Raw genomic sequence first — 27,271 nt, forward strand, 5'->3', positions numbered from 1 at the left:
CGGCTGTGGAGCCGTCCAGCTTCTTGATTGGCTTGGCTTCGATCCACTTAGTGAACTTGTCAATCATCACCAAGAGATGAGTCATGCCGCCTCGGGCTGTTTTGAATGGGCCCACCATATCCAAGCCCCATACGGCAAATGGCCAGGTAATGGGGATGGTCTTCAAGGCGGAAGCCGGCGTGGTCCTTTGCTTGGCGAAGCGTTGGCAGCCGTTACACTTCTTCACCAGTTCTTCTGCGTCTCTGAGCGCAGTCGGCCAGTAAAAACCGTGCCGGAAGGCTTTGGCCACTATGGCTCGGGAGGAGGCGTGGTGGCCGCACTCACCCTGATGGATTTCCGTGAGGAGTTCAATCCCTTCAGCCGGCTCGACGCACCGCTGGAGCACCCCACTTACGCTGCGTTTGTACAGCTCGTGGTTGATGATTGTATAGGCCTTGGCCCTTCTCTCAATCTGCCCGGCCTCGGACTCTGTCATCAGCGCAGCACACCGTCGGTGAGGTAGGAGAGGAATTCTTGTGCCCATGAAGGTACGCATCTTATCTCGAATACGCCGACCAACGGGGTCTCCCGCGTGGGAGCTTCCGGCTTCGACCGCATGGTCGCCGGGTTCGGCTTGCTAGCCGGCGGGTTCGGCTTGCTAGCCCCCGAGTGTGGCGATGAAGCCCCCGGGTTGGACCGAGAAGTCCCCGGGTTCGGCATGGTAGCCGGCGGGTTTGGCTTGTTAGCCCCCGACTTGGGCGATGAACCCCCGGGTTTGGCTGAGCAGCCCCCGGGTCAGCCGGCACGAATATTGAATCCGAATCCGGTGACGGTATGATGGACGGCTTCTTGATAACCGCCAAGGCGATACCCGGCGGAATGGCTTGCCGGGTTGAGCCAATCTTGGACAAGGCGTCAGCCGCCTCATTGTTTGCTCGTGGCACGTGGTGGAACTCGCAGCCGTCGAAGAAGCCGGATAGCTGCTGGACATGGAAGCGGTATGAGGCCATGTTGGCGTCCTTCGCGTCCCAATCGCCAGATGCTTGCTGTATAACCAAGTCGGAGTCGCCGAAGCAAAGTATGCGACGCACGCCAATCTCCTTGGCCAGCTTCAGCCCATGAATGAGCGCTTCATACTCCGCCACATTGTTGGATGCGGCGAAGTGGATCTGCAGGACGTAGTCCAGCCGGTCTCCCTTGGGAGAGGTGATGACGATGCCGGCTCCTAAGCCGTTGCGCATCTTTGAGCCGTCGAAGTGCATCTTCCAATGCGTGGAATCCGGCACAGGCGGCAGGTACTGCATCTCAGCCCAGTCGACGAAGAAGTCCGCGAGGATCTGCGACTTGATGGCTGTGCGTGGCTCGTAGAGGATGGTGTGGGCGGCTAGCTCCAGGGCCCACTTGGCAACCCGGCCGTTGGCATCCTTGCTGCCGATGATTTCCGCCAGGGGCGCTGTGGCGACCACCCGGATAGGATGTTCTTGGAAGTAGTGCTTGAGCTTTTTGGCTGCCATGTAGACGCCGTAGGTGACCTTCTGGTAGTGGGGGTAGTTTTGCTTCGACTGGGAGAGCACTTCGCTGAGGTAGTAGACTGGGCGCTGGACCAGCTGCTCTCGTTTTCGGCTTCTTTGCGCTCCACCACCAGGACAACGCTAACCACTCGGTTGGTGGCTGCGATGTACAACAAGCATCGGCTCCATTGAACCCGGCGTTGCAAGGATTGGCGCGGTTGAGAGCACGCGCTTTAAGTCACGGAAGGCTTCATCCGCCCGCGGTGACCGAGACGAACTTGTCCGCCTTCCTCATCAACCGATACAGGGCGGTGCCTTCTCCCCCAGCCGGCTGACGAAGCGGCTCAAGGAAGCCAGACAGCCAGCGAACTTCTGGACGTCCTTGAGGCACTGCGGCAGCTCCATCTTCTCAATGGCACTGATCTTCTCCGGGTTGGCTTCGATTCCTCGCTGAGAGACGAGGTAGCCCAGGAGTTGGCCGGCTGGCACGCCGAAAGTGCACTTGGCCGGGTTGAGCTTCATCCGGAATCTTCGCAGATTGGTGAAGGTTTCTCTCGGCTCATCAAGGAGGGTAGGCATCTCCTTGGTTTTTACAACGACATCATCCACATATGCGTGAACATTTCGCCGATTTGATCCTGCAAACACTTTTGCATGCACCGTTGGTAGGTGGCGCCGCATTTTTCAAGCCGAATGGCATAGTCGTGTAGCAGTAAGCCCCGTACGGGGTAATGAACGAAGTCTTTATTTGATCAGCCGGATTCAAAGGAATCTGGTGGTAGCCTGAATAGGCATCTAGGAAAGACAACAGTTCGCAGCCGGCAGTCGAGTCTATAACTTGATCTATGCGCGGCAGGGGAAGGGGTCCTTCGGGCACGCCTTGTTCAGGCTGGTGTAGTCGATACACATGCGCCAGGAGCCGTTCTTCTTCAAGACCAGGACCGGGTTTGCCAACCAGTCCGGGTGCAGTACTTCCATGATGAAGCCGGCAGCTAGGAGCCGGGCAATTTCTTCACCGATGGCCTTCCTTCGTTCTTCGGCGAAGCGCCTGAGAGGCTGCTTCACCGGCTTGGCTTCAGGCCGGACGTGGAGGTGGTGCTCAGCCAACTCCCTCGGCACACCCGGCATGTCTCTTGGAGTCCATGCGAAGATGTCCCGATTCTCACGGAGGAAGCTGGTGAGCTCGCTTTCCTATTTCTTGTTCAAGCCGGCACCGATGGTGACGTACTTGTCCGGCTGCGCCGGGTCCAGCAGGATCTTCTTGGTGCTGTCGGCCGGCTGGAAATGAGTCGTCCCAGCCGGGTTGCCTCCAGCCGGCATGTCCGTCTGCGCGGCCTTGGCGAGGGCAACGGCGTCGTGGATGAGCTGCTTCTCGGTGGCGATGACCAGCGTCTGGGCCATCTTGGAGCTCTGCGTGGCGCAGTCCATGGAGCGGCGATAGTCGCCGGCTATGGTGATGACCCCCTTTGGGCCAGGCAGCTTCATCTTCGGTACCCATAGTGGGGCACCGCCATGAACTTGGTCAGGGCCGGCCTGCCCAGGAGCGCGTGGTAGGGACTCACGAGGTCCACCACCTCGAACTCGATTCTCTCGGTGCGGAAGTGGTCCGGCTTCCCGAACATCACCTCCAGCGTGATCCGGCCTATCGGCTGGCAGCAGTGGCCTGGCACGATGCCATGGAAGACGGTGGGGGTGGGGCGCAACTCGGCCTCCTGGATGCCCAGCTTGCGGGCGGTGTCGCGGTAGAGGATGTTGATGCTGCTGCCGCCGTCGATGAGGACGCGCGAAAATCGCACGCTGCGCCGAGTCGTGCCAATGGTGGGGTCGAGGACCATGGCGTAGCTGCCCGGCTTCGGTAGGACAGCCGGTGTGTCGCGGCGATCAAATGTGATGGCCTGCTCTGACCAGTTTAGGTACTGGGGGACCGGCGGTATGACCGCGTTGACCTCGAGGGAACGGCTCTGCTGGCTCGTCTTGTCCTCGGGCTCGGAGGTGAAGATGATGTAGGTAGCATCTTCGGCCAGATATCGGCCATGGTGCACTTGGTTAGCCTCGTGGTGCTCGAGGTTGGCGTTCTGCGCCGCCTTGACCACCCGGCCCACCGGCTGGAGGGGGCGGGGGTGGAGGGGGAGGGGTTCGCCGCTTGTCGCCCGCTTCATGAAGTGGCGGTCGCGGGTGGTGTGGTTGGAGGGGTTCTTGCCGCCGTGGTACTTGCACGGCGAGTCGAGCATCTGCTCGAAGGTGTACTTCGGCTTCCATTGCCGGTCTGTTTGCTTCTGGCGGCGGCTGCCGCCTGCCGCGTTGTCCGACACGGCTGCCACATGGGCGGAACCGTACCGGCGATCCGGCTGGTCGCTGTGACGCTTGCCGCGGTAGTTGTCCCGGCGGCTGCTATGCGAGCCGCCTTCGGCCGGCTTGTGCTCAGCCGGCCTGTGGTTGTCCCGTCTTGCTGGGGCCGGTGAAACGTCAGCCGGCGCCTTGCCGGCTTCCTCAGCCAGCGCGTACTTGTCCGCGATGGCCATCAAGGCGGCCATTGTCTTGGGCTCGCTGCGGCGTAGCTTGTGCCACAGCATGGTGTTGGGCCGGCAGCCTCCCATGAAGAAGCTGATGGCTTGCATCTCGTGCACGCCCTCGCAAGAGTTGCGCATCTCGCACCAGCGCGTCAGGTACGCGCGGTCCGTCTCGTCCGGGCCCTGCTTGCACATCTCAAGCTGTTGAGGGCGACCCGGCCGGCGATAGGTGCCGGTGAAGTTGCTGATGAAGGCGGCCTCGAAGTCCAGCCAGCCGTTGATGCTGCCGGCTGGCAGGTTGTTGAGCCATGTGCGGGCGGAGCCGAGCAGCATGAGGGGGGAGTAGCGCACAGCCCAGCGCTTGTTGCCCCGAGAGATGCCGACTGCGGTGGAGTAGTCCTGCAGCCAGTCCTCCGGCTTGGCTGTGCCGTCGTACTTGGGCGTGTCGCGGGGAAGCTGGAAGCCGTCGAGCACGGGCTCGTTGGCGATGCGGGGCCCGAAGCACTTGGGGCAAGCCGGTGCCTCCTCTTCCGCAATGCGGGATTCGATCAGCCGGTCGAGGCGGTCTCCGCGCCGGCGGGCTCGATGCGCGGGCCCAGCCGGGAGTGGGCCGGCTGGCGAGCGCCGCCTGCTTCGGGAGCCGGCCGGTGAGGGCGTCGCGGCTCGGAGTCGTGCTCCTGGTTCCGGCTTGGCGGAGCCCGGCTGCGGCTGCTGCCGCCGCCTGGTTGGTGGCTCGGCCGGCTCGGGGTTGCGCGCGTGGCGCGGGAATCGCTGCGCCGGCTTGGTGCTGGGGAGGCGGACTCGGCCGTGTCCCTGGCGTTGCCTGCGGCACCACGAGCGTGAGAAGCTCTAGGGTCTCGGGCGTACCTGGGGTCTTTCGACTGCCTGTTGGCAGCCTTCACCAGATCAGCCACCCGCGCAGTCTGGCGGCGTAGCTCTTCGCCCTCGAGGCGGTGTAGCTCTTCTGCGGCGGCTTCGGCCGCGAGCATGTTCTTGTCGGGGGTGTTGTAGATGGGCAGCTCCATGGATGGAGCCGGCTCGTCCGCGCCGTCGCGGTCGATCTCGGCGCCTAAGTCGCGGCCTCTGCGGCGGATCTCGCCGGCTCGGCTGGGGTTGTCGCCGCCGGGGGTGAGGCCGTGGGCGCGGTTGTACTCGCGCTGGGTGATGTCCCACTGGCGCTTAGCAGCAGCCAGCTCCTCGGTCTGCTTGAGGAGGAGCACGCGGTGCGCCTCCAGGTCTGCCTCAACGGCGGCGGCGTCGGTGCCGGTGCCGGTGGTGAGCGGGGTGCTCAGCTTTGCCCGGACTTGCTCCAGCCGGGACGGTGGTGGTGGCGCCTTTGGGCCCGAGCCGGAGGCGTTGGGGTCAACGTGGCGCTCCAGGTTGGGGCCGCGGGTGCGCGGGTTCTTGGTGACTTCCTCGCCAGCCATCATGACTTGCACGACGGCGGGGCTGGCGGGAGCGCTGCTGCCGGCTCGCGGAGGAGGGCTAGCGCAGCGCAACACCTGCCGCGGGTAGCGCGGCGGTGCGACGGTGGCGACGTAGACGTCGTGGCCGCCGAAGGAGATGATGCTGCCGCCGGCTGGGAAGGGCCGGTCGGCGAAACAGCCAGCGTTGTCGCTGACGCAGTCGAGGGAGCCGAATCTCCAGATCAAGCCTGAAGCGACTCGCTCGCCGGTGGTGATGGTGAGGCCCGTCCGGATGAAGACACCGGCCGAGGATGCTGAAGGCCCCACGGTGGGCGCCAAATGTCGTGGTATCGTCACGGCATATGCCATAGGGTGGCTAATCGAAGGGGCTCCCGAGAGATCTCACGGCGGTATCCGGAAGCGGGTTTGGGCACGAGCGACACGGCGACGTACCCGTGTTCGAGGCCCTCCGGTGGAGGTAAAACCTCTACTCCTGCTATGAGTGTATATGGTAGTCACACAGTACAATGGTGCTCCTAGAGCTGTATCCGGCTGGCCCCGAGAGGCTAAGGGAGACGATGGTCTCTCTCACGGGCAACGCCGTAGGTAGGTGAAAGCAATAAGTGTTCGATCCTCCCCCGCACGAGAGGGGTAGTGCGGCTTATATAGGCGCCGGCACTTTACATATAAGACCCTATAGTCTCACCGGCCGGCTTGGCCGGCTTCGGCTTCCGCTCCTTCCCGAGGCGGTGACGTCAGGAGCCGTTGAGGCGTCGTGACCTGTCCCATCCGGCTGCTCAGGTCAGCGGTATGGAGAGGGGGTGTCGCTGTCGCCGTCAGCCACTGTAGCCTGTACGATGCGTCGTAAGCCATGATGGCCTGTCCGGCGCGTGGCACTATTGCTCCACAGTGCCCCGCGCTTTACGGAGGATGAAGTCAGCGTGGACTTTGGGAACCCGGATCACCAACCCGGTTCCTTCTAGTGCAAGACTCGCCAGCCTCGAGTCGGTCCGAGGTACGGACCCCCGCCGGATATGGCTTGTAGAAGCCGGCCCAGCTACAAAGCATTGGCGGCCGTAACCAGGCCGACTAGGACTCGGAGCCAGCCCGACTTCCGGACCAGCCGGCCACGGCGCCAGCCGGCTGCTCCTCAGCCGGCCTTTGCCGCGAGCCGGCCAGTGGTCAGCCGGCTGCTCCTCGTCCATTGCCCTACCCGGGGTCTTCCCCCCGACATAATTGGTCTCTCTAAGGTCTAGATAATTTCTAGTATTGAGTTTGAACAACAAGGAAGACGATGTAAAGTCTTATAATGTTTACAATATGTCTTTTATGTGAGTTTTGCAGCACCGGTTCATCCTTGTGTTTGTTTCAAATAACCTTGCTAGCCTAAACCTTGTATCGAGAGGGAATACTTCTCATGCATCCAAAATCCTTGAGCCAACCACTATGCCATTTGTATCCACCATACCTACCTACTACATGGTATTTTCTGCCATTCCAAGTAAATACTTCATGTGCTACCTTTAAACATTCAAAATGCTTCTTAATTTGGGTCAATGTTTTATAGCTCATGAGGAAGTATGTGGTGTTTTATCTTTCGATCTTGTCATTTACTTTTGACAGACTTTCACAATGGACTAGTGGCTTCATCCGCTTATCCAATAATTTTGCAAAAAGAGCTGGCAATGGGGTTCCCAGCCCCAATTAATTACAACTTGCATTAATAATTCTCTTCACATGTTTTGCTCTGATTCATCAGTAAGCAACTTAATTTTTCAAATAGACACTCCTTCATGGTATGTGAATGTTGGAAGGCACCCAAGGATTCGGTTAGCCATGGCTTGTGTAAGCAAAAGGTTGGGAGGAGTGTCATCAATAATGAAACTAAAATACATGTGTAAACAAAAGAGAAGAGGGATGATCTACCTTGCTGGTAGAGATAACGTCCTTCATGGGAGCCGCTCTTGAAAGTCTGGTTGGTAAGGTAGTTAGAGTACCCATTACCATTCGTTGACAACAACAAACACCTCTCAAAATTTTACTTTTATGCTCTATATGATTTCAAAACTTAAAAAGCTCTAGCACATGATTTAATCCCTGCTTCCTCTCGCGAAGGGCCTTTCTTTTACTTTTATGTTGAGTCAGTTCACCTATTTCTCTCCACCTCAAGAAGCAAACACTTGTGTGAACTGTGCATTGATTCCTACATACTTGCATATTGCACTTGTTATATTACTTTGCATTGACAACTATCCATGAGATATACATGTTACAAGTTGAAAGCAACCGCTGAAACTTAATCTTCCTTTGTGTTGCTTCAATACCTTTACTTTGAATTATTGCTTTATGAGTTAACTCTTATGCAAGACTTATTGATGCTTGTCTTGAAGTACTATTCATGAAAAGCCTTTGCTTTATGATTCAGTTGTTTACTCATGTCATTACCATTGTTTTGATCGCTGCATTCATTACATATGCTTACAATATTATGATCAAGGTTATGATGGCATGTCACTTCAGAAATTATCTTTGTTATCGTTTACCTGCTCGGGACAAGCAGGAACTAAGCTTGGGGATGCTGATACGTCTTCGACGTATCGATAATTTCTTATGTTCCATGCCACATTATTGATGATATCTACATGTTTTATGCATACTTTATGTCATATTTATGCATTTTCTGGAACTAACCTATTGACGAGATGCCGAAGGGCCAGTTGCTGTTTTCTGCTGTTTTTGGTTTCAGAAATCCTAGTAAGGAAATATTCTCGGAATCGGACGAAATCAACGCCCAGCATCTTAGAATCACATGAAGCTTCCAGAACACCCGAGAGCCGCCAGAGGAGAGCCCTGGTGGGCCCAGATGATAGGGCGGCGTGGCCCAGGCCCTGGCCGCGCCACCCTAGCGTGTCGTCGCCTCGTCGACCCTCTGACGCCTCCCTTCCGCCTACTTAAAGCCTCCGTCGCGAAAACCCTATGACGTTCGACGAAACCCACAAAAACCTTCCAGAGCCGCCGCCATCGCGAAGCCAAGATCTGGGGGACAGGAGTCTCTGTTTCGGCACGCTGCCGGGACGGGGAAGTGCCCCCGGAAGGCTTCTCCATCATCACCACCGCCATCTTCATCAATGCTGTTGTCTCCCATGAGGAGGGAGTAGTTCTCCATCGAGGCTCGGGGCTGTACCGGTAGCTATGTGGTTCATCTCTCTCCCTATGTACTTCAATACAATAATCTCATGAGCTGCCTTACATGATTGAGATTCATATGATGATGCGTGTAATCTAGATGTCGTTATGCTAGTCAAGTGGATTTTACTTATGTGATCTCCGGAGACTCCTTGTCCCACGTGTGTAAAGGTGACAGTGTGTGCACCGTGTGGGTCTCTTAGGCTATATTTCACAGAATACTTATTCACCGTTATGAATGGCATAGTGAAGTGCTTATTTATATCTCTTTATGATTGCAATGTGTTTTGTATCACAATTTATCCGCATGCTACTCTAGTGATGTTATTAAAGTAGTTTTATTCCTCCCGCACGGTGTAATGGTGACAAGTGTGTGCATCCGTGTTAGTACTTGGCGTAGGCTATGATTATGATCTCTTGTAGATTATGAAGTTAACTATTGCTATGATGGTATTGATGTGATCTATTCCTCCTATATAGTGTGAAGGTGACGAGTGTGCATGCTATGTTAGTACTTGGTTTAGTCGTGTTGATCTTTCATGCACTCTAAGGTTATTTAAATATGAACATTGAATTGTGGAGCTTGTTAACTCCGGCATTGAGGGTTCGTGTAATCCTACACAATGTGTTCATCATCCAACAAGAGAGTGTAGAGTATGCATTTATCTATTCTCGTTATGTGATCAATGTTGAGAGTGTCCACTAGTGAAAGTATGATCCCTAGGCCTTGTTCCTAAATATCGCTATCGCTGCTTGTTTACCGTTTTACTCGCGCTACTACCGCTGCATTACTACTCGCTTGTTTACTCGTCCTCGGGCAAAGCACTTTTCTCGGTGCCGTTGCTACTGCTTATTTACACCACCCGTATTTCACTATCTCTTCGCCGAACTAGTGCACCTATTAGGTGTGTTGGGGACACAAGAGACTTCTTGCTTTGTGGTTGCGGGGTTGCATGAGAGGGATATCTTTGACCTCTTCCTCCCTGAGTTCGATAAACCTTGGGTGATCCACTTAAGGGAAAACTTGCTGCTGTTCTACAAACCTCTGCTCTTGGAGGCCCAACACTGTCTACAGGAAAAGGAGGGGGCGTAGACATCACCCACCCCATAGGGTGGGGATGCCCCCCTCTGCCCGCGCCGGCCTATGGTGTGGAGGCCCTGGGCCTCCCCCTGGCTTGCCCTTCTGGCTCCGTGAGTCTTCCGGCGAAATAGAATTTCTGTGATTTTTCTGGATTTTTCCGAGCACTTTGGTTTTTGGGCCTTTTCTGCAATAAACAGACATAATAAACAGAAACTGGCACTGTGGCATCTTGTTAATAGGTTAGTCCAATAAATGCCATAATATGATATAAAGTGCATATAAAACATGTAGCTATTGGCATAAAACTAGCATGGAACATAAGAAATTATAGATACGTTGGAGACGTATCAGTTATCCAGCCAGAGAGTAGTTCAAGATAGCATAGTGAAGTGCTTATATTTATATTCCTTTATGATATCATTGTTGAGAGTGTCCACTAGTGAAAGTATGATCCCTAGGCCTTGTTTCTAAGCATTGAAACACCGTTTCCAACAAGTTCGGTTACATGTTCGCTTGCTGTCATTTTTATTTCAGATTACATTTACTACTTACAATCATCCATATTACTTGTATTTCACTATCTCTTCGCCGAACTAGTGCACCTATACATCTGACAAGCGTATTAGGTGTGTTGGGGACACAAGAGACTTCTTGTATCTTAATTGCAGGGTTGCTTGAGAGGGATATCTTTGACCTCTACCTCCCTGAGTTCGATAAACCTTGGGTGATTCACTTAAGGGAAACTTGTTGCTGTTCTACAAGCCTCTGCTCTTGGAGGCCCAACACTGTCTACAGGAATAGAAGCGTGCGTAGACATCAAGCTATTTTCTGGCGCCGTTGCCGGGGAGGTAACGTAAAAGGTATTCACATCCTCCGACTGTGTTATCACCAGAATTTGACCAAGTCAGAGGTGGGCCGCGATCGAGATGGACGTGAAGAAATATATATAGAAGAAGTATGTGGATCGGCCTTTTATACCAAGTTGGGCTTAATTGCCCGTGTATATGTAACATATTAGATCGTATCTTAGTTTAGAGATAGAATCTTACTCGTGCACGGTTTGGTGCACGCCCACATTAGAAAGTCCCCCGGACTATAAATATGTACCTAGGGTTTATGGAATAAACAACAACTCACGTTCAACCCCAAACAAACCAATCTCGGCGCATCGCCAACTCCTTCGTCTCGAGGGTTTCTATCGGGTAGCGACATGCTGCCTAGATCGCATCTTGCGATCTAGGCAGCACAAGCCCCACGTTGTTCATGCGTTGCTCGTATCGAAGCGCTTTTGATGGCGAGCAACGTAGTTATCATTAGGTGTGTTAGGGTTAGCATTGTTCTTCGTTTAAGCATGCTTGCGTAGTGCAACCCTTGCATGTCTAGCCGCCCTCACGCCTATCTCGGTGTGGGGGCGGCACCCCGCTTGATCATTATTTAGTAGATCCGATCCGTTACGATTGCTCCTTGTTCTACAAGGATTAGTTTAATATCCGCAATAGTTAGGCCTTACAAAGGGGGGAGGATCCGATGGCACGTAGGGTGGCGTTCGCAAGTCCTAAACAGGATGTTCCGAGGATCAACTTCATGTTGGTTTTTAGGCCTTGTTTAGGATCGGCTTACGAGCACCGTGCGTGGCCGCGAGGCCCAACCTGGAGTAGGATGATCCGATTATGCGGTGAAAACCCTAAATCGTCGTAGATCTCATTAGCTTTATCTTGATCAAGCAGGACCACCAAGTATTCGTGCACCCCGCACTAGTAGGAAAAGCCTCATCAGTGGCGCACGAAAATTTGATTCTGTGGCGCACGGGTGGTGCGCCACAGAAACGTCGCCACAAAAATAAGCTTTCTGTGGCGCACCTGATCGTGCGCCACAAAAATAAGGTTTCGTGGCGCACTTGTTCTTAGGTGCGCCACGGAAAAGGGTGCGCCACATAATTGCTTCTTAGTGCGCCACAGAATTTGCTTGTATTATACACGATTTTGTGCTGCCTGGTATACATATACGGTTTATACACAGCAATACGATATACACAATACGGATACACAGAGTTATATACAGCAACATTCAGATATAATATAAATATCATGTACATTGCACGGATATAACATAGACATCATCATCACATTACTTAGAGCCCGATCGAGATACATATATAGTGGCAAGTGTCAAATGTTTTGCATACAACTCTTAATTCATACAAAATTCACAATTTCGAGATACAAAGTAGTCTTCATCCGGTTCCTCCTTTGCTCCGTCATCTCTACCCACCAGGCTCGCTTGCATCGGGGTCCTTCCATCCAGTTCCTACTATGATGAAAATGGAAGAAAGTGAGACCAACAAGTATCCGATGCACAAGAGAAATGGAATAAATGCCTCATACATTGTTGGTCAACACAAATATTAACATTCAGGGACGGTGTAAGTGAGACCAAGTCCGATGCACAAGAGATTGATATTTGTGCTATCTTACCAGGCTCACTTACGCCGCCCCCGAGTGTACGGTGACCAAACATTTTAATCATCGGCATTTTGAAAATGTCAAAGCAAATGGAATGACAAAATGGAATAAGTGCCTCATACATTGTTGGTCAACACAAATATTAACATTTAGGGATGGCGTCAGTGAGACCAAGTCCGATGCACAAGAGATTGATATTTGTGCTATCTTACCAGGCTCACTTACGCCACCCCCAAGTGTACGGTGACCAAACATTTTAATCATCGGCATTTTGAAAATCTCAAAGCAAATGGAATGACAAAATGGAATAAGTGCCTCATACATTGTTGGTCAACACAAATATTAACATTTAGGGATGGGGTAAGCGAGGCCAGGTAGGATGCACAAGAGATTGATATTTGTGCTATCTTACCAGGCTCACTTACGCCACCCCCAAGTGTACGGTGACCAAACATTTTAATCATCGGCATTTTGAAAATCTCAAAGCAAATGGAATGACAAAATAGAATATGTGCCTCATACATTGTTGGTCAACACAAATACTTTGCAGAAGGGCCCCCTTTCCCCGGTCGGCGTTCCGTCAACGGGTGCTTGACGACACAACAACGCCGATCCGCATCTCCGGCGCAGTAACCACGCCGGTCCCTCGCTGTCCGGTGAACGAGTCCTTGATGCAAAGACCGTGCCGGCCTGCCCGGCATTATGCCGGGCCGTGTTGCCGCGCTTCAAGCCGTGTGTCCCGCGCCACGCACTGCTCGCCTTCTTGCCCGGTGAACCAATAGGCTGATCGTTGGAATAAGGAAACCGATGACAGCCGGTCGCAAGATTAAATTGCGATCGGCCGTCATCGGCTTCCTTATTCCAACGATTAGTCTATTCGTTCACCGGGCAAGAAGGCGAAGAGTGCAGGCGCATGATCGACACGGCCCGAAGCGCGACAACGAGGGTCGGCATGATGCTAGGGAGGCTGGCACCGTCTTGGCATTAAGGACTCGTTCACGCATCGGACGGCGAGAGAAGAAAAGTGGTGCTGCGCCGGAGAGGCATGTCGGCGTTGTTGTCTCATCAAGGACTCGTTCACGGAACGGCGGCCAGGGAAAGGGGGCTCGTCTACAAAGTATATTGCGGCGTATAGGTGACCAAACATTCTAATCATCGGCACTAAAATGGAAGAAAGGCCAATGCAATTAAGAAGTAGCTAGTATGAACTAAATGGAATGCCTCATACTTTGTTGGTCGAAACAAATATGAACATCCCGGGATGGCGTTAGTGAGGCCAGGTAGGATGCACAAGAGATTGATATTTGTGCCATCACACCAGGCTCACTAGCGACACCCCGGAGTGTACGAGTTGACCGAACATTCTAATCATCGGCACTAAAATGGAAGAAAGAGCCAAGTGGTATCAACTAAATGGAATGCCTCATACTTTGTTGGTCGAAACAAATATTAACATCCAGAGATGGAGTAAGTGAGGCCAGGTAGGATGCACAAGATATTGATATTTGTGCCATCACACCAAGCCTCACTTGCTCCACCCCCGAGTGTACGAGTGATCGACCAACCATCTAATCATCGACAAGTAAATCACTTGGGGTAATGTTAAAATGTTTGTCTCCATATTTGGGAGATATTTTTAATATTGGAGTCTAGCTAATGGAAATCAAGAACTAGTCTTGATCTCCAAATGGTGATTAGAGGGAATTTATTCATCTTAAGCAACATTAGGGACAAATGGGATCATGCAAGGGACTTGGGTCATTTGGATCATAAGGCATCAATTAAGGAGGCAACCAGGGACAAAGGGAAACATTTGATGATCCATTATCATAGGCAACAAAGCAGCAACTTTTTCCCTCTAATCTAGCTAGAGTCCTTAAAAGAAATCCATCATAAGCATGGTCAAATACACATATATAGCATTTGGAGAGCAAACAAGCAGTAGCCATATCACTCAATCCAATAATATAGTAATTTGGATCATAAGGCATCAATTAAGGAGGCAACCAGGGACAAATTAAGGGAAACATTTGATGATCCAGTAAGTGCATGACACTTTGAGCTACCCAAGAATAAAGGCCAACAAGTGGATAAACATCTGCTCAACCATTTCTTGCACTAGAGGAAAAGTAACCAACATTGAAACTTGAATAGTCAAGTGACACTACAAGCAGCTCACACACACATGCAAACACATGTGTTGACAGTAAGTAATGGATATCAAGAACTAGTCTTGATCTCCAAATGGTGATTAGAGGGAATTTATTCATCTTAATTAAGCAACATTAGGGACAAATGGGATCATGCAAGGGACTTGGATCATTTGGATCATAAGGCATCAATTAAGGAGGCAACCAGGGACAAAGGGAAACATTTGATGATCCATTATCATAGGGAACATAAGTCAAGATGCACAAACACACATAGCATGCATGGAGCGAGATGCTCCAAAGGGATTATTCATCACTTGGTATATAGACCAAGTGATGCCGGCATAAGAGAGGCCAATCAAGAACCAATAAATCCCAGTAAGTGATAGATATGCCTAAACAAGCAACAACACATAGCATATCCCAGCTAACCAGATGAGACAAGTCTTGGTAGCCAACTGAATCACCTATCACCACCTAGCCTTTTAAAACCATCAGAAACAGTCCTTTTTCTTCAAAGGATACCACAGTGGCATTCATTTACATGATCCCCTACTGTGGATATCTCTATTTTCATCAAAGCCAACAAGAAATAGATCATAAGGAATCAATTAAGGAGGAAACCAGGGACAAAGGCATCAATTGGGGTAATGTTAAAATGTTTGTCTCCATATTTGGGAGAAATTTTTAATATTGGAGTCTAGCTAATGGAAATCAAGAACTAGTCTTGATCTCCAAATGGTGATTAGAGGGAATTTATTCATCTTAAGCAACATTAGGGATAAATGGGATCATGCAAGACTTGGGTCATTTGGATCATAAGGCATCAATTAAGGAGGCAACCAGGGACAAAGGGAAACATTTGATGATCCATTATCATAGGCAACAAAGCAGACAACTTTTCCCCTCTAATCTAGCTAGAGTCCTTAAAAGAAATCCATCATAAGCATGGTCAAATACACATATATAGCATGGGGCAGATGCTCCAAAGGGATTATATATTCATCACTTGGTAATTTGGAGAGCAAACAAGCAGTAGCCATAACACTCAATCCAATAATATAGTAATTTGGATCATAGGGCATCAATTAAGGAGGCAACCAGGATACCACAAGTAGCATAGTAGCATACCATAAGCTCACAAGAAACCATCATTTTCTTCACAAGGATACCACAGTAGCATACCATAGTAGCATTTCATGCATTTAAATGAACCAAGTAGCATCAAAACCAACCAAATGTCCAACTAGCAAGCAATACCAAGTGAGCAAGTCTCGCATTACCTTGTACGAGTTCGGACAAGGATTTATAGAACAAGTACAGAGAGGCAGAGGCAGAGGCATAGACAATTTCTATAAGCATATAGAACACTCCAATTTCTATAAGCATAGACAATTTCATTGTCACATCTTTCTATAAGCATCACTAGCAGCAGCAGCAATGCATATGATCGAACACCATATACAGGTACGGTTCGAACAATTTCATTGTCACATTGTACAGAGTTCAGAACAACATATAGAACACTCCAATAAGCATCACTAGCAGCAGCAGCAATGCATATGAACACCATATGAAGCAAAACGATTAGGGGCAATGCATCCAGAGCAACAACAGCAATACATCCAGAGCGAGCATTTCGTCGAGCACGTTGTGCTCGCGCGGGGGAGGAAGAGGGAGGGGAGGGGAGGAAGAGGGAGGGAGCTCACCGACGACAACAACAGTTGTGGAGGAGCTCACCGACGACGACGGCAAGGGTGGAGGTCGCGGCGGCTCCTCCACCTTGACGCGACGGCGGCCCCTCCTCGCGGCGGCCCCTCCTCGCCGTAGCGGCAGCTTGTGCTGTAGGTGGCGGGGATGGGAGGAGCGTGGCGGCAGGCGGCCCTCGCGTAGGAAGGCGGCGGCGACGGCGACGGCGATGGCGCCGACCATGGCGGCGCGCGGTGAGGAGAGGGGAGAGGGGAGAGGCGCGCGGTACGGATCGGAGGTGAACAGGCGTGGGCGGGGAGGGCACGGGATGATATAGCTAAGTTCCCTTAGTTCCGTGGGCGCACCGGTACAAGTGCGCCACGGAATCAACTACTCCGTGGCGCACCAAAGCAAGTGCGCCACGAGAACAGTAATTTCGTAGGCGCAGCGCACCGCGTGCGCCACGTAAATACGTACACCGATAATTGGGGGTGACGAGGTTGTGGGGCCCGCCAAGTTTTTGTGGCGCACGGTCGGCTGCTGCGCCACAAAATTAAGCTATTTCTGTGGCGCACCGAGCTTTGTGCGCCACAAAATAAGTTTCTGTGGCGCACTCAAAACGGTGCGCCACAGAACTAAGCTTCGCCTATAAGGGTTTTCCTACTAGTGCCGTACGAATCATGGGTGGATCGGCTCTTTGAGCCGATTCACAGGATAACCTGAGAGCCGATCGAGGCTCGTATTTAACGTTTACATGTATGCCCTGCAGGAAATTAAGCGAGGCATCCCCATCACCTTCCTGGCCAGGTATAGGTCAGGTGGCACGCCCTTGCACTTCGCATCGCCGCGTGTGACCAGAAGAGCATTGCGGGCCGTCGCTCGGAGGGGTCTCAGCCAGCCGCAGCTCTAGGCTCTTCCCGGCTCTACGGTGTTGACAAGGCCGTTGCCCGTCGGTGGGTTTTGGCAGTCAACACATTCTGGCACGCCCGGTGGGTTTCTATCAGGAAATAACGGCCTTGTCAACACATTCTGGTACCGAGGCCGAAACTTCTAGCGAAAGTGAATCGCTGTTCCCATATTGGGTGGAATGCCGTGAGTTGATGACACAGTTTCGGTACATCAACTTCAATTGGATCCCAAGGTCCCGGAATACCGATGCCAACAATCTCGCACAAATGGCGTCAGGCTACATAGATATAGCCGACGGAGCGGAAGTTCAGATACAATTCCTGGAACAGAATGATTGGAGAGCCGAGATCTTCGATTATTTGAAAGATTCGGCTCGGGGGGCACCTAAACGGGTGAGATACAGAGCCATGAAGTATGTCCTTATAGGAGACGATATGTTCTACAGGACATTGGAAGGGTTGCTACTCAAGTGCCTAGGACCGACTGAGTCCAATCGGCTCTTACATGAGGTGCATGAAGGCGCCTGTGGAACACATCAGTCGGCTCATAAGATGAAGTGGTTGATCAGGCGATCAGGGTTTTATTGGCCCACTATGCTTGAAGATTGCTTCAATTATTACAGGGGGTGCCAAGCATGTCAGATGTTTGGAAAAATTCAGATGGTGCCAGCATCAGCGATGAACCCCATCATCAAGCCTTGGCCGTTTCGGGGGTGGGGCATGGATATGATCGGCAAAATCCATCCGGCATCAGGTAAAAAACATGAATGGATTTTGGTTATCACAGATTACTTCACAAAGTGGGTGGAAGCCGTCCCTATGAAAAAGGTGACATCAGAGGACGTGATCAAGTTTGTGAAAGAACACGTCATTCATAGGTTTGGAATTCCCCAGACTATCACGACCGATGGAGGTTCGGTCTTTACTTCTAAAGAATTCAGGAAGTTCTGTGATGACGTAGGGATTAAACTGATCCGATCATCCCCATACTATGCTCAAGCTAACGGACAGGCCGAGGCATCCAATCAGAGCCTGATCAAGTTGATTAAGAGGAAAATTGACGAGAACCCTCGGGATTGGCACGAGAAGCTATCAGAAGCATTATGGGCCTACCGCATGTCGTGCCATGGAGCTATAAAGACCTCGCCGTACCAGCTTGTCTATGGACAGGAGGCCGTATTGCCTTGGGAAATTACGGCTGGATCAAGACGCGTCACGTTTCAGAATGATCTGACGGCCGAGGAATATGCAGCTTTGATGAGCGACACTATTGAGGACGCAATGGAACTCGGGCTTTGGTCGTTGGAGAAGATTAAGGAGAACAAAGCCGGGGTGGCTCGTGCTTACAACAAAAAGGTTAGGCCAAAGGAGTTCCAAGTTGGTGATCTTGTTTGGGAAGTCTGTGTTGCCATTGGGAACCGGGGATAAGGCATATGGCAAGTGGTCTCCTAATTGGCACGGTCCGTACAAAGTGGTCCAGGCCTTGAAGGGTAATGCATACATGCTGGAGGAATTGAGCGGCGAAAAGTTCCCCGTGGATGTCAATGGTCAACACCTCAAGAAATATTTCCCAAGCATGTGGGATGATGGACAGTAAGATGTGGGGGGCCGATTTCAGAATCGGACAGTAAGATGTGAGTAAGATGTGGGGGCCGATTTCAGAATCGGCCAGTAAAAAAACATATGTATATAAAAAATCACAGCCGATGTATAGGCATCGACTTGAGAAAACGTATGGAGATTAACAGTATGCAAGTACAGCCGATGCACGGGCATCGACTTCAGAGAACAGAGCCGATACGCTGATATCGACTTTAGCGAAATAAGTTTATACAACAGCTTGGCCTCAGACAGCAAGATGAGCCGATATTCTGCCATCGGCTCCCTGTACGACAACTCCATTCGACAATCGGCAAGGGAGCGAAATTAGTTAAGAGATTTTCTTCATTGATAAGGGGATTTCTTACAGGGAAAGAGCCGATTGCTCGGGAAGGAAGAACAAAAGAAGGGTCTATTGACCAATCTACTACTGCTAGGCCTATACTAGTAGATCTTAATCTACGGGCCGTCGCTTCCTTCGTCGTCGTCCTCGGAACTCTCATCGGCACTACTGCCGATGGGTTCCTCGTCGCTGCTCCCATAGCCCTCTACGGGAGCTTCATCTTCGTCTTCATCGTCGCTGCTGTCGTCGTCCCACCACATGCGGAGGCGCTTCGCTGGCGGGTAACCCTCGAGGGAGTCGTCGTCGTCGCCGTCGTCTTCCTCTTCCTCTTCTTCAGAGGTGGGGCAGCCGTCCCAGGGAACCGGTCGTCCTCGCTCTCCGACTCCAGTTCCCCGACGGCGAGGAACTGAAGATCTTCGTCCCCGCTGGTCGGGGACTGGTCGTCTTCGGACCGGACGAGAGGAGGCGTGGTCTTCCGAGTCCCATGCTTCGGGGCGCGGATGTCCGGTGGCGTCTCGCGGGAGGAGGAGGACCCGTAGGAAAGCTCGGAGGAGGAGTCGTGGAAGACCGACGAAGAAGAGGAAGAAGAGGAAGACATGGGCTGTGGGAGTTTGGGGGTTTTTTGGTGCCGATGGCCGGGACGGAGCAGGATGGTGAAATAGCGAACCGCTCGGAGCGGTTAAATAAAAGGGGCTACGGTGAAAAAATTCTCAAAATTCAATGCCACGACGAGTTTTCGAGGAGGCAGTACCCAAAGACAACGGTCAAATCGCGCGGAGCAGTCGAGAGGACAGGGCATCATGACGAAAAATGCTGCAATGGTTCTGCTCTGCCATGACATGACCCGACGAAAGAAAAACGTAATGATTTTGGAAATATCATTTCCAAAACCAGGGGGGCATGTGTTATCACCAGAATTTGACCAAGTCAGAGGTGGGCCGCGATCGAGATGGACGTGAAGAAATATATATAGAAGAAGTATGTGGATCGGCCTTTTATACCAAGTTGGGCTTAATTGCCCGTGTATCTGTAACATATTAGATCGTATCTTAGTTTAGAGATAGAATCTTACTCGTGCACGGTTTGGTGCACGCCCACATTAGAAAGTCCCCTGGACTATAAATATGTACCTAGGGTTTATGGAATAAACAACAACTCACGTTCAACCCCAAACAAACCAATCTCGGCGCATCGCCAACTCCTTCGTCTCGAGGGTTTCTATCGGGTAGCGACATGCTGCCTAGATCGCATCTTGCGATCTAGGCAGCACAAGCCCCACGTTGTTCATGCGTTGCTCGTACTCGAAGCGCTTTTGATGGCGAGCAACGTAGTTATCATTAGGTGTGTTAGGGTTAGCATTGTTCTTCGTTTAAGCATGCTTGCGTAGTGCAACCCTTGCATGTCTAGCCGCCCTCACGCCTATCTCGGGTGTGGGGGCGGCACCCGCTTGATCATTATTTAGTAGATCTGATCCGTTACAATTGCTCCTTGTTCTACAAGGATTAGTTTAATATCTGCAATAGTTAGGCCTTACAAAGGGGGAGGATCCGGTGGCACGTAGGGTGGCGTTCGCAAGTCCTAAACAGGATGTTCCGAGGATCAACTTCATGTTGGTTTTTAGGCCTTGTTTAGGATCGGCTTACGAGCACCGTGCGTGGCCGCGAGGCCCAACCCGGAGTAGGATGATCCGATTATGCGGTGAAAACCCTAAATCGTCGTAGATCTCATTAGCTTTATCTTGATCAAGCAGGACCACCAAGTATTCGTGCACCCCGTACGAATCATGGGTGGATCGGCTCTTTGAGCCGATTCACAGGATAACCTGAGAGCCGATCGAGGCTCGTATTTAACGTTTACATGTATGCCCTGCAGGAAACTAAGCGAGGCATCCCCATCACCTTCCTGGCCAGGTATAGGTCAGGTGGCACGCTCTTGCACTTCGCATCGCCGCGTGTGACCAGAAGAGCATTGCGGGCAGTCGCTCGGAGGGGTCTCAGCCAGCCGCAGCTCTAGGCTCTTCCCGGCTCTACGGTGTTGACAAGGTCGTTGCCCGTCGGTGGGTTTTGGCGGTCAACAGACTGCTAAGCTATTTCCTAGCACTGTTGCCGGTGTGTGAGTGCTCGAAGCTATTTCCTTTAGACTCTGCAATTATATCTTTTTGTTTCTTGTTTTTATTTCACTAGTTAGGCTTAATGGAAAACAACAAAAATATTAGAGATCGTTATAGTATTTATCTTGAGTTAGGACATGAGGTGTTTGAAGAGAAAATTAAAAAACCTCTGGAACTTTATATGCATGCTAATGGCAATGTTATTAGTATGAATGCTTTGAACACCATTGTTGCTAATGCTATGGAAAATTCTAAGCTTGGGGAAGCTAGTTTTGATGAGTATGATATTTTTAGTCCCCCAAGCATGGAGGATAAAATTTACTTGATGATACTTTACCTCCTATATATGATGATTACAATGATGACTATAATATTTTCAGTCCACCTACTATTGAGGATAAAATTAATTATGATTACAATAAGCCTCCTATATATGATGATTATGGTGATGAGAATAATAATGATAGCTATTTTATTGAATTTGCTCCCACTACAATTAATAGTAATGACTATGCTTATGTGGAGAATGATACTTTTATGCATATGAAGCATGATAAGAATGTTTTAAGTGATGAGTATATTGTGGATTTCATCAATGATGCTACTGAAAGTTATTATGAGAGAGGGAAACATGGTTATATGCATCTTAATAATATTAAGTTTCCCCTCTTTATGTTGAAAATTTTGAAGTTACTCGTGTTTTATCTTCCTATGCTTGTCACTTTGTTCTTCATCAATTTATTTGTGTACAAGATTCCTTTTCATAGGAAGTGGGTTAGGCTTAAATTTGTTTCATACTTGCTTTTTGATGCTCTCTTTGCTTCAACTCTCATCCTTATGTGAGCATCATTAAAATTACTGAGCCCATCTTAATGGCTATAAAGAAAGCACTTCTTGGGAGATAACCCATGTTTTTATTTTGCTACTGTTTTGTTGTGTCTTGGAAGTTGTTACTACTGTATCAACCTCTCCTTATCTTTACTTTATTGCATTTTTGTGCCAAGTAAAGTCTTTGATAGTAAGGTTGATACTAGATTTGGATTTCTGCGCAGAAACAGATTTCTTGCTATCACGAATTTGAGTAGATCTCTCTGTAGGTAACTCAGAAAAATCTGCGAAAAATCATGAGTAATCCTCAGATATGTACGCAACTTTCATTCAATTTGAGCTTCTTCATCTGAGCATTTTAAGTGCCTCTAAAAAATTTGTCTTCACGGACTGTTCTGTTTTGACAGATTCTGCCTTTTATTTCACATTGCCTCTTTTGCTGTGTTGAATGGATTTGTTTGTTCCATTAATTTTCAGTAGCTTTGGGTAATGTCCAGAAGTGTTAGGAATGATTGTGTTACCTCTGAACATGTGAATTTTTGATTATGCACTAACCCTCTAATGAGTTTGTTTTGAGTTTGGTGTGGAGGAAGTTTTCAAGGGTCAAGAGAGGAGGATGATATAATACGATCAAGAAGAGTGAAAAGTCTAAGCTTGGGGATGCCCCCGTGGTTCATCCCTGCATATTTCAAGAAGACTCGAGCATCTAAGCTTGGGGATGCCCAAGGCATCCCCTTCTTCATCAATAACTTATCAGGTCAACTCTAGTGAAACTATATTTTTATTCCGTCACATCTTATGTGCTTTACTTGGAGCGTTTGTGTGCTTTTATTTTCATTTTGTTATTTTCATTCTCTGAATAAGTACGGATCCTAGCAATCCTTGTGTGGGAGAGAGACATGCTCCGCTTTTTCATAATGGACACGGGTGTTCTTAGCTTTACTTTTAATGTTCATGGCGAAGGTTGAAACTGCTTCGTTCATTGCTATTTGGTTGGAAACAACAAATGCTTCATGTGGTAATTGGTATATTGTCTTCAATAATTTGATAGTTGGCAATTGTTTTGCTCAAATAGATCATGTATAAGCTCTTGCATTATGTAGATTGCACCTATTAGTGGAGAACTACTGTAGAGCTTGTTGAAATTTGGTTTGCATGATTGGTCTCTCTAAAAGTCTAGATATTTTCTGGTAAACTGTTTGAACAACAAGGAAGACAGTGTAGAGTCTTATAATGCTTGCAATATGTTCTTATGTAAGTTTTGCTGTACCGGTTCATACTTGTGTTTGCTTCAAACAACCTTTCTAGCCAAAGCCTTGTACTGAGAGGGAATACTTGTCGTGCATCCAAAACCTTGAGCCAAAACCTATGCCATTTGTGTCCACCATACCTACCTATTATGTGGTATTTCTCTGCCATTCCAAAGTAAATTGCTTGCGTGCTACCTTTAAAATTTCATTCCTTGTCTTTGCAATATATAGCTCATGGGAAAATAGCCTTAAAAACTATTGTGGTGAAGAATGTGTAGCTTATGTATCTTATTTCTTATAAGTTGCTTGTTGAGCGGTAACCATGTTTCTGGGGACGCCATCAACTATTACACCTTTGTTGAATATCATGTGAGTTGCTATGCATGTTCGTCTTGTCTGGATTAAGGGTGATTTATCATGATTAAACGGTTTGAGTATGCATATTGTTAGAGAAGAACTTTGGGCTGCCAACCAAAGCCATGTATCATGGTGGAAGTTTCAGTTTGTACATTAATCCTCAATCTCTTATGAGAACATTATCTGTTGCTGAATGCTTATGCATTAAAGAGGAGTCCATTATCTGTTTTCTATGTTGTCCCGGTATGGATGTCCTCAAGTTGAGATCTATCAAAAACGAGAAATCAAATGCGATCTATCTCCTTGGACCTTTGTACAGCGGCATAGAGGTACCCCTTTGTGACACTTGGTTGAAACATATGTAATGCAATGATAATCCATGAAAATCCAAGCTAATTAGGACAAGGTGCGAGCACTATTGGTATTCTATGCATGAGGCTTGCAACTTATAGGATGTCTTATGCATAACACATATGAATTATTACTACCGTTGACAAAATTGTTTCTATGTTTTCAAAATAAAAGCTCTAGCACAAAAATAGCAATCCATGCTTCCCTCTGCGAAGGGCCTTTCTTTTACTTTATGTTGAGTCAGTTTACCTACTTCTTTCTACCTTAGAAGCAAACACTTGTGTCAACTGTGTGCATTGATTCCTACATACTTGTTTATTTGCATTCATCATATTACTTTGTGTTGACAATTATCCATGAGATATACATGTTGAAGTTGAAAGCAACTGCTCAAACTTATACCTTCCTTTGTATTACTTCAAAACCTTCTACTAAGAATTTATTGCTTTATGAGTTAACTCCTATGCAAGTTTTATTGATGCTTGTCTTGAAAGTACTATTCATGAAAAGTCTTTGCTATATGATTCAGTTGTTTAGTCATTATCTTTACGATTGCTTTGAATCACTTCATTCATCTCATATGCTTTACAATAGTATTGATCAAGATTATGATAGTAGCATGTCACTTCAGAAATTAACCTTGTTATCGTTTACCTACACGAGGGCGAGTAGGAACTAAGCTTGGGGATGCTTGATACGTCTCCAACGTATCTATAATTTCTTATGTTCCATGCTAGTTTTATGCCAATAGCTACATGTTTTATATGCACTTTATATCATATTATGGCATTTATTGGACTAACCTATTAACAAGATGCCACAGTGCGAGTTTCTGTTTATTATGTGTGTTTATTGCAGAAAAGGCCCAAAAACAAAAGTGCTCGGAAAAATCCAGAAAAATCACAGAAATTCTATTTCGCCAGAAGACTCAGGGAGCCAGAAGGGCAAGCCAGGGGGAGGCCCAGGGCCTCCACACCATAGGCCGGCGCGGCCAGAGGGGGGGCCGCCCCACCCTATGGGGTGGGCCCCTCGGGACTCCACCGACGTCGTCTCTTCGCCTATATAATCCCTTGGGACGCAAAAACCCTATACAAATCGACGAAACTCCAGAAAGACTCCAGGGGCGCCGCCGCCATCGCGAAACTCCGTTTCGGGGGACAGAAGTCTCTATTCCGGCAAGCCGCCGGGACGGGGAATTGCCCCCGGAGTCATCTCCATCGACACCACCGCCATCTTCATCGTCGTTGCTGTCTCCCATGATGAGGAGGGAGTATTTCTCCCCCTAGGCTGAGGGCTCTACCGGTAGCTATGTGGTTCATCTCTCTCTCCCATGTGATCTTTATGTGATCATGAGCTTTGTATCACTATTAATCTATGTGATACTCTAGTGATGTTATTAAAGTAGTTTATTCCTCCTCCATGATGTAATGTTGACAGTGTGTGCATCATGTAGTACTTGGTGTAGGTTATGATTGTAATATCTTATAGATTATGAAGTTAACTATTACTATGATAGTATTGATGTGATCTATTCCCCCTTTCATAGCTATTGTTGACAGTGTGTATGCTATGTTAGTACTCGGTCTAAATTGCAACGGTCTATTATGCACTCTAGAGGTTACTTTAATATGAACTCCGGACATTGTGGAGCTTGTTTACTCCGGCTTGAGGTGTGCTTTTATAGCCCTACACAATGAATGGTGTTTGTTATCCAACAAGAGAGTGTTTGAAGTAGCACAAGTGAAGAGAAGTTATTTATTTATGTGATCATTGTTGAGAGTGTCCACTAGTAAAAGTATGATCCCTAGGCCTTGTTTCTAAGCACTGAAACACCGTTTCCAACAAGTTCTATTACATGTTTGCTTGCTGCCATTTTTATTTCAGATTACAGTTACTACTTACAATCATCCATATTACTTGTATTTCACTATCTCTTCGCCGAACTAGTGCATCTATACATCTTACAAGTGTATTAGGTGTGTTGGGGACACAAGAGACTTCTTGTATCTTAATTGCAGGGTTGCTTGAGAGGGATATCTTTGACCTCTACCTCCCTGAGTTCGATAAACCTTGGGTGATTCACTTAAGGGAAACTTGTAGTTGTTCTACAAACCTCTGCTCTTGGAGGCCCAACACTGTCTACGGGAATAGAAGCGTGCGTAGACATCAATAACGAACACTAATTCACCGTGTAGGGCTGCAAAACCAAACCTTAAAGATGTATTCCCAAGTACTAATAAACACCCCGCGCTGTCACTGTGAGCATTCATAGGAGGTACTAACACACCACAATTTCATACAGACATCCAACTCAAATCATAACTCAGCGAACAAGTATTCTGTGAAATATAGCCTAAGAGACCCACACGGTGCACACACTGTCACCTTTACACACGTGGGACAAGGAGTCTCCGGAGATCACATAAGTAAAACCCACTTGAATAGCGTAACGACATCAAGATTATAAAGCTCATCATATGGATCTCAATCATGTAAGGCAGCTCATGAGATCATTGTATTGAAGTACATGGGAGAGAGAGATGAACCACATAGCTACCGGTAGAGCCCTTAGCCTCGAGGGAGAACTACTCCCTCCTCATCATGGGAGACAGCAACGGCGATGAAGATGGCGGTGGTGTCGATGGAGATGACTTCCGGGGGCACTTCCCCGTCCCGGCAAGGTGCCGGAACAGAGACTTCTGTCCCCCGAAATGGAGTTTCGCGATGGCGGCGGCGCCCCTGGAGTCTTTCTGGAGTTTCGTAGATTGGTATAGGGTTTTTGCGTCCCGAGGGATTATATAGGCGAAGAGATGACGTCGGTTGAGTCCCGAGGGGCCCACCCCATAGGGTGGGGCGACCTCCCCTCTGGCCGCGTGATACGTCTCCGACGTATCGATAATTTCTTGTGTTCCATGCCACATTATTGATGTTATCTACATGTTTTATGCACACTTTATGTCATATTCGTGCATTTTATGGAACTAACCTATTAACAAGATGCCGAAGTGCCGGTTCACGTTTTCTCGCTGTTTTTGGTTTCGAAATCCTAGTAACGAAATATTCTCGGAATCGGACGAAATCAACGCCCAAGTTCCTATTTTCACCGGAAGCATCCGGAACACCCGGGAAGGACCGGAGGGGGGGCATCGGGCCCCCAGACCATAGGCCGGCGCGGCCCAGGCCCTGGCCGCCCCGCCCTATGGTGTCGTCGCCCCTTCGACCCTCCTGCGCCGCCTCTTCGCCTATATAAAGCCCCTGGATCGAAAACCCTGATACGATTGACGAAAACCACAGAAACCATCCAGAGCCGCCGCCATCGCGAGGCCAAGATCTGGGGGATAGGAGTCTCTGTTCCGGCACCCTGCCGGAGCGGGGAAGTGCCCCTGGAAGGCTTCTCCATCGACCCCGGAGCCATCTCCACCGCCGTCTTCACCGCCATCGCTGCCTCCATGATGAGGAGGGAGTAATCCACCCCCGAGGCTGAGGGCTCCGCTGTAGCTATGTGGTTCATCTCTCTCCCATGTACCTCAATACAATAATCTCATGAGCTG

Source organism: Lolium rigidum, chromosome 4, assembly GCF_022539505.1.
Source record: "Lolium rigidum isolate FL_2022 chromosome 4, APGP_CSIRO_Lrig_0.1, whole genome shotgun sequence".
NCBI lineage: Eukaryota > Viridiplantae > Streptophyta > Magnoliopsida > Poales > Poaceae > Lolium > Lolium rigidum.